Source organism: Zea mays, chromosome 10 (genome assembly GCF_902167145.1).
Source record: "Zea mays cultivar B73 chromosome 10, Zm-B73-REFERENCE-NAM-5.0, whole genome shotgun sequence".
Classification (NCBI taxonomy): domain Eukaryota; kingdom Viridiplantae; phylum Streptophyta; class Magnoliopsida; order Poales; family Poaceae; genus Zea; species Zea mays.
In genome coordinates, this window is record NC_050105.1 from 139,713,705 (window position 1) to 139,725,991 (window position 12,287).

The following is a 12,287-nucleotide window of genomic DNA, read 5'->3' on the forward strand; positions in this document are numbered from 1 at the left end:
CGTCTGCGTCATCTTCTGCTACCTCATAAGGCGGATACGCAGAGTAATAGTGAGAGCACATTTCGGACACGGGGAGCCCTTTATGGCCTTCGACAGTAGCCTCAGCAACATAAAACCAAAATTCATTCCAATTGCCCCACTTGTTGCGGGCGCACGGGACCAACTCCACTACTGGCATTGTGGTCTTGCCGGTCTTCGGCGTGAATGTGCATGACCCGAACTGGGCAACTCCGTCCTCAACCATCCTTTTCTGCCAATGCAAACAATAATTCTTCGCAAAAACTTCAACTGACGGCTGTCCGCCGTACGAAGTCGTCGCCCAGACATACTTCGCCAGCGCCACTATGGCGTTCGGTGTCAGCTGATGTATTTGAACGCTGAATCTACGCAGGACTTCGCTGACAAAACGGTGCGCAGGCAAGCGGAGTCCGGCGACGAAGAACGCCTCGAAAACAACCAACTCGCCCTCCGGCTCGGGGACTTCCTCCGTCCCCGGAGCACGGGCGACCCCGCCGCCAAAGTAGCCCAACCGCTGCATATCTTCAATACGGGCTGACGTCATCCGTGACACACCAAATTCAACAGAGTCGCCGGCGCGCAACTCCTCCACCTCCACGTTACTCAACATCTCCTCAGACGAGGCGGCGGCCGGCGACGCGGCGTCGGCGGAGGAAGAAGAGGATGGCATTGCTACGTACCGTCGTCGGCGGCGGGCGGTCTGCTTCACTCGAGCCAGAACGCCGGCGAGCAAAGGGAGCAGCGGAGGAAAAGGAGCAGCAAGACGGCGGGCGGCTAGGGTTTTACGGAGCGCGGAAGGCAGAGTTCAAAAAGCGCCGCCCCCGCCCCCTTTTATAGGCGGGGCGCGGCTCTTCGGGAAACTCGCAATCCGACAGGCCGCGACGCTTCGGGAAACTCGCAATCCAACAGTACGCCGTCCATCAACGGTCACATCAAAAACCCCCGCGGAACCACTTCGAGCGAGGGCAGCGTCTCCGCCATCTAGCGACGTCTTCGGCACCAGGTGACTTTGTCGAACTGGTCCCTCGGAGGGCAAATGTTGGGGCGAAGGCAAAGACGCCACCCTTCGCTCTAGGCCTTCGCTGCAGCCGCTGGTTCGACGGAGACAAAGCGGGCAGGGACACCCTTCGCAGGTCTCGGCACTTTGACGAAGGCCTGCGGCGACGTCCTGCCACGGCGCGTCCTCGTTCAGTCCCAAGGCCCACGTGTGATCTGGCCCATTGTAACGGGCCCCGCGTGGCCGCTTCTGTATTGCGGGCCTAACCTGTAAAGGAATACTTGTAATTACGGTCTGTAACCCTGCTTTATGGGAATATTCTGGGGATAAAATAGGTGTCTGAGGGCACATGCGTCCTTAACACAAGACGCTGGGCACTCAGATACCTATAAATACCCCCGCACAGTGCCCGTGAGAGGCTAGATCAATAGAGCTATTGGCCCCGTGCACGCAACCCTGTTGTCACCACTGTTCACCCTTGTTGGCCTTCTTGCTGCTGAGAGCGAGTTCCAACAGGTACCCTAAAGACTCCTAATTCTCAGCTGGTAACCCCCATCAGCATAAAGCTGCAGAGGCCTGATGGGTGCGATTAAGTCAGGGATCAGTCCATTCGAGCGACTCGATCACGCCTCGCCCGAGCCTAGCCTCGGGCAAGGGCAGCCGACCCCGGAGGATTTCCGTCTCGCCAGAGGCCCCCCTCCAGCGGCGGACACATCTTTGGCTCGCCCGAGGCCCTGCCTTCGCTAAGAAGCAACCCTGACTAAATCGCCGCACCGACCGACCAAATCGCAGGAGCATTTAACACAAAGGTGGCCTGACACCTTTATCCTGACGCGCGCCCTCCAGCAGAGCCGAAGTGACCGCCGTCACTTCGCCGCTCCACTGACCGGTCTGACAGAAGGACAGCGCCGCCTGCGCCACTCAGACTGCAGCGCCACTTGACAGAGTGATGCTGACAGGAAGCCAGGCCCTGCCAAAGGCACCATAGGAAGCTCCGCCCGACCCAGGGCTCGGACTCGGGCTCAGCCCCGGAAGACGGCAAACTCCGCTCCGCCCGACCCAGGGCTTGGACTCGGGCTCAGCCCCGGAAGACGGCGAACTCCGCTCCGCCCGACCCAGGGCTCGGACTCGGGCTCAGCCCCGGAAGACGGTGAACTCCGCTCCGCCCGACCCAGGGCTCGGACTCGGGCTAAGACCCGGAAGACGGCGAACTCTGCTCCGCCCGACCTAGGGCTCGGACTCGGGCTAAGACCCGAAAGACGGCGAACTCCGCTCCGCCCGACCCAGGGCTCGGACTCGGGCTCAGCCCCAGAAGACGACGAACTCCGCTTCACCCGACCCCAGGGCTCGGACACCGCCCTGGCCTCTGCCGACGACCTCCGCCTCGCCCGACCCACGGGCTCGGACTTGGCCCCGGCCATGAAGGACAGACTCGACCTCGGCTTCGGAGGAGCCTCCACGTCGCCCAACCTAGGGCGCAGGCCAGCCACGTCAACAGGAAGCGCCATCATCACCCTACCCCGAGCTGACTCGGGCCGCAGAGAACAAGACCGGTGTCCCATCTGGCTGTCTCCACCAGATAGGCAATGATGGCGCCCCGCATGCCCTGTGACGACGGCGGCTCTCAGCTCTCTTACGGAAGCAGGAGGACGTCAGCAAGGACACAACCGCTCCGACAGTTGTCCCTCCGCCAGGCTCCGCCGCTCCTCCGACGGCCACGACATCACACTAGTTGGGTTCCAAGATCTCTCCGGCTACCACATTGGCATGTACTCAGGGCACTAGCTCTCCCTCGCTAGACACGTAGCACTCTGCTACACCCCCATTGTACACCTGGATCCTCTCCTTGCGTCTATAAAAGGAAGGACCAGGGCCCTCTTAGAGAGGGTTGGCCGCGCGGGACGAGGACGGGACAGGCGCTCTCTTGGGGCCGCTCGCTTCCCTCACCCGCATGGACGCTTGTAACCCCCTACTGCAAGCGCACCCGACCTGGGCGCGGGACGAACACGAAGGCCACGGGACTCCCACCTCTCTCACGCCGGTCTCCGGCCGCCTCGCTCCTTTCCCCCCTTCGCGCTCGCCCACGCGCTCGACCCATCTGGGCTGGGACACGCGGCACTCACTCGTCGGCCTGAGGGACCCCCCGGTCTCGAAACGCCGACAGTTTCTTGTCTCGATCTAATTTTCTTCAAATAGAAATAATGGATACGAATAATCTGACTCTGAAGTATTCATCAAATCCTATCTAAATATTTTTGTCGATCTTGTTTTGGCTCAACTCATTTATACATCTTTTAGACCTTAATGTTTGAGCCAACCAAATATCTACATTTTGATTATTTTTAAGTAGATGAAAGGAAATTCCAATTTTTCCTAGCTGATTTCATTCCACCGCTTAAACGTCCAGCTCTTGTGCAAATATCTCCTACGTACATCTCTCCTCCCTCTCCTTATCCTCTCTCTCTCCATGTTCTTATCTGCAATGGGCAATTTCTTAACGCCAGCTTGGGTGGTCGGCATCTTCTCTGCTCGATCTCTATCCCCATCGCCAGCACTACTGCTGCGTGGCTCAAATTCCAGAATCGGCATCATCATCCTCCCACGCGTCTCTCTCCCGTAGGCTTCAATCTTCAGCCGTGAATCTCTAGCGTGCTCTGGATTCAGCCATGGAGCTTATCTCCCACCGCCGATGGCTGATCTTCCTGGCCGTGCCGCTCAACGTGTGAAGAAAAATCCCACCGTCCGGCCGTCGTTATTTCCAGTGCGCGCTGCTCTTCTTCCAGCCGGCGCTCGCCCTGGGTCACGCCCTCGACTCCGCCCGGCGCCCGGCGCTCGGACCGCGCCCCTCTGCTCGCTTGTTCCAGATCGCCCATGTCGCGACCCCCAGTTTCCTCCCATGCCAGCGCGTCTCCCATCCCCTGCGTTTCCTCTCTGCTGAGCTCCCATGGCAGTTCTCTGGAGCTTCCTCGCCGCGCGCAGCCACTCCCTTCTCTCTCCTGCTCCCTCGCCGGCGTACCTCCCTGCGTGCTCCTCCCGTGCAGCTCGCCGAGCTCCCTCAAGCTTCTTAGTTCGTCTGCCCGCGAACGCCCATGGTGCGGTCGCTTCTCTGTGCACGCGCCGTCGCCCTGATTTCCTGCTCCCTGGCTCCAACTCAAGTTCGCTTGACCGCGCGTGTCCCTGCGCCGCACCCTGAAGCCTCCTGCTCTGGCGCCCAGCTCCCTGCGCCGAGCGCTTCTTCTTTCCCTGCGCCCTCCCCTTGCTTCTCTCTTCCAGCTCGCTCAGCCAGCGAGGTCCCTCCCATGTCTACCTGCTCACAGTGCCTCTGGTTCCGGCTGCAGTTCGGTGCTTGGAGCTCCCTGTCCGTCCTTTCTGCCGAGCGATTTTCTTGCGCGCGCGCGCAGCTCCGGCTCGTTCCCCATGGTGGCCGCGGTGCCTCTCTGCCTGCTGGAACTTCCTTGTCCGCGAACTCCTCCCGTCCGTGCCAGTCGCCGTTTCTAAGATCGGTTCCAAGCTGCAGTGTGCCCAGCTGCTTCTTCCTCTTCCCATGGCGTCCATCTTCCTAGGCTCCTTTCAGCTCGAATCCCTGCGCGCGGAGTTTTTCCCCTAGCCAAGATCGTCCTTGCGCGCTGCCGTCGCCTAGTTCGCGTCCCGCTCTTGCTCCAGCTATGGCGTTTCGTTGTCGCAGTTCCCTGTCCTCTGCGCGCCCTGCTTTTTGTGCGCGCGTGCTCGCCGTCTCTGTTCCAGCCGTCCGCACAATTTTCTCTGCTCCCTTGCCATGGTCGTCGCGTGCCTGCGCGCAGCTCGCTGAGTCCGGCCTCTGTTCTTCCTGCGCCCAACTCCATGCGCGCGCTTTGCTTTCTACGCGCTGGCCACAGCTCGGAGTTTCCCTGCGTGATGTCACAAAATCCGCTTATTGTTGATGTCGCTCTTCGCGCATCGTGTGCTCGACGGAGGTCCCAAGCCTGTTGACAGCACACGCGTGGGTTGCAGAATCGGGTGCGATCCTGCGCTATGAATTCGTCATGACGTCGGGTGGCGAGGAGATGGGAAGTCGGTCAGTTTTCAGTCAGATCCAATGGTGGAACAGCAAGGCTCGTGCGACACTCGTCAGACGCTCGACCACAAAGCCTAATTCAGGGGTGGCTACTCCGTCTTCTTCGTCATATGGAAATCGTCGCGCTGACACGTCGAGGTCGTCGATCGTCATCCTCGTCTACACCAAGCCCCCAAGCCGTGAAGACGCTCTGGTATTGGCCACACGTCACCAGCTCGACAAAAAAAAGAATCCCACGGATATTCGGTCAAGAATGGAAACTGTGTGCCTCGCTCGCCGGACGTGTATGATCAACGGCATCAGCCAGAACTCGTAGTCGTGCTTGCGACTATCGCGTCAAATTAGACAGGGTAAGCAAATTTATTATTCGTGCGAGTGGATTAATGAATGATCTAAACTAGGTCTATAAATAGAATTGTGGTCACAATAAATGTCAGTAATTTACTAATTTAGCATGCCTATATTGTAATAATCGATTTAGGTAAATCGATAAATCAAGTAATTAAGATACATAGTTTAAATAGTTAATAAAAAGCTAGGAATAAAAATAGATCTAGTGTAATATGTCAATTTGGTTAATGGATGTAGTTGATGCCCTGCTATGATATCTATGATGCTTAATGCTTGGTTTTAAGTGTTTCATCCTTTTTAGCGTAGATTATCTATCTCATACTATGTATACTCGTGCTCATACATATGCATCGTGCATCTCATGAGGTACGATAATTAATCGCGTGATGCGGAAGAAGACCCAAGTCGACCCCAAGCATGGGCTAATCCGCAGGATGAAGCTGATGGACCAACCTGAAGATGGTTAAATCAAGCAAGTACTCGGTCGAGGGATACTCGTCAAGCGGACATCGCCTAACAAACACTAACCTAGTGTTACCCAGGCAAGCCCCGGTGCATTCGCCACCTCCTTGATGTTTTAAAAATCTTTATCACCTTGTTTGATGCATTAGGTGATAGGAGTTGTGTGCTAAACCGTTGATGCATTTCCTTCCTTGAAATTGATTACCCTTCCTTGATACCCTTTTTGAAAAGAATTTTATGATGCTTAGCTTTGCTTTAGCAAACAAAAATGTTTTGTTTTAAAACAAAGGTGATGCTTCAGTGGGTGGGAATGTTTTCAAAAATAAAACTTGATGTTGGATCCATCATGGCTGTGATGGGTTCAACATCAGAAAAGATGTACCTCTGTCAGGTACCAAACTTTGGGTTTAAATTATAAAGCTGAGACCGGGCGGGTGACTTGCACGAGAAAGGAGTCTCGATGTAGTGTCTCCGTCTGTGTCGATTAAGGACCGTACCGATTGTTGGCCTGCTGATCTAGGACCCTTTATCTAGCCACATACCTCGTCATGGGTAAGCTTGAACCCGGCTATTCCATACATGAAAAGACAATCGCGCACTGGGAGTGGAGAGATGGCGAGAGTGGCACGTACCCTCCTGGCAAAGGACCGCCTAAAAGGGGTGGTGTGCTCTCGGGTGGCGCGGACCTGTTCATGTGGTGGAGGATCCGTGGGAATGGTAGACATGTGCAAAAGAGTTAAGAGAAGCATATGTCGTGTGGTTGGAGATCCCCAGCTGGGTATTAATCGATTCGGATCGTCGTTAATTCTCGGATATGAAGACTGGATCGCTGCCCTTCATCGTAGATAACAAGCGAAACAAAAGTTGGATTTTAAAAGAAAGCTAGTGTAGGACAAGTGAATGCTCTAGATTAGGCAAATCTAGATTCAGGAAAAGTACTTAATTTGTAATGTAAAATTATGGCTTAAGGACCCACTTCTATTAAGCTTTTCTGCAAAAAGAGTCTTTGATTCTTGATAAGCCATACCTTGAATCCCTCTAGCTAGCATACCCTTGAGAGTCTTTTCTTTAGTCGGGTAAGTCTTGCTGAGTAATTCCATACTCAGGGTTTTATTCCCTGTTGTTTTTCAGGTTCTAACCTTGTGTTGCTGTGATGGTGTTAAGTGCCGGTGGGCTCGGCCTTCTTATAAGTCTAGTACTTCTCCTATACTTCTTATTGAGGATGGTCACTTGAGCTAGCATATATTTCAAACTTATACTTTTGTAATCACTCTGATGAATATAATGAAAATTTTTGTAACCTATAAAATTTGGTAATAAGATTTCCGCTGCAAAAAAAATGTTGTGTGTGTGATTTGTGTTACTTAATCCTGCTGTTCTGGTTGTAAGTGGTTTATCCGATGTCCTTGGGGCAATCAGACGGATCCTGTTAAGTTATTTAGTGCACATGCATAGCTGTCTGAGGTCTTTGAGACAAGGACAGGTGCATGTGGACCCAATAACTTGGGAGGTTCTACCACATCACCGGCGAGCGGGACCAATCTTGGGGCCGGGCCGACGAGGCCGAAAGCCGGGCTGAGGCTCTTGGAGTCCAGTTAGCCGAGGCGTCTGCTCGGGCTGGAGCCCTTACAGCAGACCTAGTCGTGGCCCAAGCCGCATCCTCGGAGCAGCGTGCCCGAGCCGAAGGTATGTCTTAGCTGTTTTAAGATTTTGTTTCAGCTCAGTTCCTCAACTCGTGTTTGAGGTCTTCCGCTTTGGCTGTTCGCAGAGCTCGAGTCTGCCCTTGATAAGTCCACCAAGGCGCTTGCTCAGGCGGCCGAGCAGAGGGAGGCCGACCATGCGGCCATGTCCGAGGCCATCTTGGCCTTCTGCCGGGTCTTTGGCTTCGACGACGTCCCCTCGGGAAGCTCCCCTCAAAGTCGCCTACAGGCCTTGGGTGACCATGCGCGTGGCAGACTCCGCGAGGCGCTGCATCACGGCGTCAGGTGGGCCTTCGCCGTGCTCGCTTCCCACTATGACGTGGATCTGGTGCGGGTCAGCGAGGGGTATTGCCTCCCCGACAAAGATGAAGCCGCCCTGGCCGAAGTCTAGAGGCTCGACGCGGCCGCCGCGGGCCCAAGCACGGTGCTGGCAACCACCTTTGAGGCAGAGATCCTCCCGCTTACGCCGTCGTCCGAGGCCGGGGCGGATCTTGCCGAGGGTGGAGACGAAGCCGAGGGCGCGGCTCCTTCTCCGGGCGACGCCTGATTCTGCCGGAGCAGTTTTCTTTGAATGCATATGTGTCTTTTGCGGCCGCCGAGGCCCGAACACTTTATTATCATAATATAAGGTTGTGTTTCTTTTCCTTCCGTTTTGCGTATCCGGACCCGTTCGTCAGTAGTAGGTAGCTTGCCCAAGTAAGAGTCATTTTTCGTGGTAGGCGACGAGTGAGGTATCCGTATCCTAGAGGCGTAGGAGTCCCTCGGCTCGGTCGGCCTTGCCACTTACATGCACCCTTATTCGTTTCTTGGGGTCCTGTTACTGATATAGCCGGGAGACACGAAAGCCTTTTTGATGGGAGACTTTTTTCGAGGAAAATTTTGACGTAGAGGGGGTTCTCCCCTTCTAGCCCCCGAGGGAGGGTCGGGCTTTGTCGAGGCAAGGCTGATCCTTCCTTGATGGTTAGACTTCATATGTAGACGAGGTGTATGAACAACTTGAAAGCATCTTAAGGGTAGAAGCGACGTAGCTGTCGGATGTTCCAAGCGTTGCTGTAGACCTCGCCTTGGCTGCTGGCCAGCTTGTATGTCCCGGGCTTCAGAACCTTGGCGATGACAAACGACCCTTCCTAGGGAGGCGTGAGCTTGTGCCGCCCTCGGGCGTCTTGTTGCAGCCGAAGCACCAAGTCGCCCACCTGGAGGTCTCGGGACCGAACCCCTCGGGCGTGGTAGCGTCGCAGGGACTGCTGATACCGCGCCGAGTGTAGTAAGGCCATGTCCCGAGCCTCTTCCAGCTGGTCCAGTGAGTCTTCTCGGTTAGCTCGATTGCTTTGGTCGTCGTAGGCCCTTGCCCTTGGGGAACCGTATTCTAAGTCTGTGGGCAAGATGGCCTCGGCCCCATAGACTAGAAAGAACGGTGTGAAGCCCGTGGCTCGGCTCGGCGTTGTCCTCAGACTCTAGACCACCGAGGGGAGCTCCTTCATCCATCGCTTGTCGAACTTGTTGAGGTCATTGTAGATCCGTGGCTTGAGTCCTTGCAGAATCATGCCGTTGGCACGCTCTACTTGCCCATTCGTCATGGGGTGAGCCACGGCGGCCCAGTCCACCCGGATGTGGTGATCCTCGCAGAAGTCCAGGAACTTTTTGCTGGTGAACTGGGTGCCGTTGTCGGTGATGATGGAGTTCGGGACCCCAAAGCGATGGATGATGTTGGTGAAGAACGCCATCGCCTGTTCGGACCTGATGCTGTTTAGGGGTCGGACCTCGATCCACTTGGAGAATTTGACGATGGCGACCAACAGGTGTGTGTAGCCCCCGGGTGCCTTCTGCAAGGGGCCGACGAGGTCCAGACCCCACACAGCAAAAGGTCAGGTGATGGGTATCGTCTGCAGGGCCTGAGCGGGCAGGTGGGTCTGCCTTGCGTAGAACTGACACCCTTCACAGGTGCGGACAATTCTAGTGGCGTCGGCCACCGCCGTCGGCCAGTAGAAACCTTGTCGGAAAGTGTTTCCAACAAGGGCTCAAGGTGCTGCGTGATGACCGCAAGCCCCCGAGTGTATTTCTTGTAAGAGCTCCTGGCCTTCGGCGACGGATATGCATCGCTGGAGGATGCCTGAGGGGCTGCGGTGGTAGAGCTCCTTCTCGTCCCCCAGCAAGACGAACGACTTGGCGCGCCGCGCCAATCGCCGAGCTTTGGCTCGGTCGAGGGGTAGCTCTCCTCAGTGGAGATATTGTAGGTACGGGGTCTGCTAGTTTCGATTAGGCGTGACCCCGCTCCGCTCTTCCTCGACGCGCAGTGTCTCACCCTCGGGGGCCAAGGGTGCCTCGGGCTGAGCCGAGGGCACCTCGGGCTGATCCGAGGGTGCCTCGGGCTGGGCCGAGGCCTTCTCGGGCTCGGGCGTGCCGTCGGTCTTGACTGAGGGTTGATGTAGGTCTCGGGAGAAGACGTCTGGGGGAACCGTTGTTCGCCCCGAGGCTATCTTAGCTAGCTCGTCCACAGTCTCGTTGTATCGTCAGGCGACGTGGTTGAGCTCGAGCCCGTAGAACTTGTCTTCCAGGCGCCGAACCTCGTCGCAGTAGGCTTCCATCTTCAGGTCGCGACAGTGGGAGTTCTTCATGACTTGGTCGATGACAAGCTGCGAGTCACCGCGAGCGTCGAGGCGTCGGACCCCTAGCTCGATGGCGATGCGCAACCCAATAACCAGAGCCTCGTACTCGGCCACATTGTTGGACGCCGGGAAGTGGAAGCGTAGCACGTAGCATAGGTGCTTCCCGAGGGGCGAGATGAAGAGCAGGCCCGCGCCTGCCCTTGTCTTCATCAGCGACCCGTCGAAAAACATGGTCCAGAGTTCCGGTTGGATCAGAGCCGTTGGGAGTTGGGTGTCGACCCATTCAGCCACAAAGTCCGCCAAGACTTGGGACTTGATGGCCTTCCGAGGGGCGAACGAGATTGTCTCGCCCATGATTTCCACCGCCCACTTTGCAATCCTACCCGAGGCCTCTCGGCACTGGATGATCTCCCCCAGGGGGAAGGATGACACCACAGTCGTCGGATGAGACTCGAAGTAGTGTCGCAACTTCCGCCGCGTCAGGATCACCGCATACAGCAGCTTCTGAATTTGTGGGTAGCGGATCTTGGTCTTGGGCAGTACCTCACTGATGAAGTAGACTGGCCTCTGGACGGGCAATGCATGCCCCTCTTCTCGTCTCTGAACCACGATCGCGGCGCTGACCACTTGAGTGGTAGCGGCGACGTAGATCAAGAGGGCTTCTCTGGCAGCGGGGGGCACCAAGATGGGCGCGTTCGTGAGGAGCGCCTTCAGGTTCCCGAGGGCTTCCTCGGCCTCAGGGGTCCAAGTGAAGCACTCGGCCTTCCTTAAGAGGCGGTACAGAGGTAGGCCTCTTTCGCCGAGGCGCGAGATGAAGCGGCTCAGAGCCGCAAGGCATCCCATGACCCTCTGTACGCCTTTCAAGTCCTTGATGGGCCCCATGTTGGTGATGGTCACGATTTTCTCCGGGTTGGCCTCGATGCCCCGCTCAGAGACGATGAACCCCAAGAGCATGCCTCGGGAGACTCCGAAGACACACTTCTCGGGGTTGAGTTTTACGCCTTTCGCCTTGAGACACCGGAATGTCGTTTCAAGGTCAAAAAGGAGGTCGGAGGCTTTCCTCGTCTTGACTACGATGAAATCGACGTAAGCCTCGACCGTTCGACCAATGTGTTCGCCGAACACGTGGTTCATGCACCTTTGGTACGTCGCACCCGCATTCCTCAGACAAAATGGCATAGTAACGTAGCAGTACATGCCAAAAGGTGTGATGAAAGAAGTCGCGAGCTGGTCGGACTCTTTCATCCTGATTTGGTGATACCCTGAGTAGGCATCGAGGAAAGACAGGGTTTCACACCCAGCAGTGGAATCCACGATTTGATCGATGCGAGGCAGAGGGTAGGGAACCTTCAGACATGCTTTGTTTAAACCAGTGTAGTCTACACACATCCGCCATTTCCCTCCTTTCTTTCTCACAAGCATAGGGTTGGCAAGCCATTCGGGATGGAATACCTCTTTGATGAACCCTGCTGCCATTAGCTTGTGGATCTCCTCGCCTATGGCTCTGCGCTTTTCTTCGTCGAATCGGCGTAGAGACTGCTTCACGGGTCGGGCTCCAGCTCGGATATCCAGCGAGTGCTCGGCGACATCCCTCGGTATGCCGGGCATGTCCGAGGGACTCCACGCGAAAACGTCGGCATTTGCGCGGAGAAAGTCGACGAGCACTGCTTCCTATTTGGGGTCGAGCTCGGAGCCGATCCGGATCTGCTTGGAGGCGTCGTTGCTGGGGTCGAGAGGGACGGACTTAACCGTCTCCGCTGGCTCAAAGTTGCCGGCATGGCGCTTTACGTCTGGCGCCTCCTTGGAGAGGCTCTCAAGGTCGGCGATGAGGGCCTCGGATTCGGCGAGGGCCTCGGCGTACTCCATGCACTCCATGTCACATTCGTACGCGTGTCGGTACGTGGGGCCGACGGTGATGACCCCGTCGGGGCCCGGCATCTTGAGCTTGAGGTAGGTGTAGTTGGGGACGGCCATGAACTTGGCGTAGCATGGCCTCCCCAGCACTGCGTGGTAGGTTCCTCGGAACCCGACCACCTCGAACGTGAGGATTTCCCTTCTGAAGTTGGAGGGAGTCCCGAAGCAGACGGGCAGATCGAGTT

At 56.4% G+C, this 12,287-nt stretch overlaps 1 pseudogene; it reads left to right on the forward strand.

Annotated features, from left to right (window-relative positions):
• The first annotated feature begins 4,104 nt into the window (after window positions 1-4,104).
• On the forward strand, window positions 4,105-5,183 carry LOC109943128 (uncharacterized; annotated as a pseudogene).
• Window positions 5,184-12,287: the final 7,104 nt, after the last annotated feature.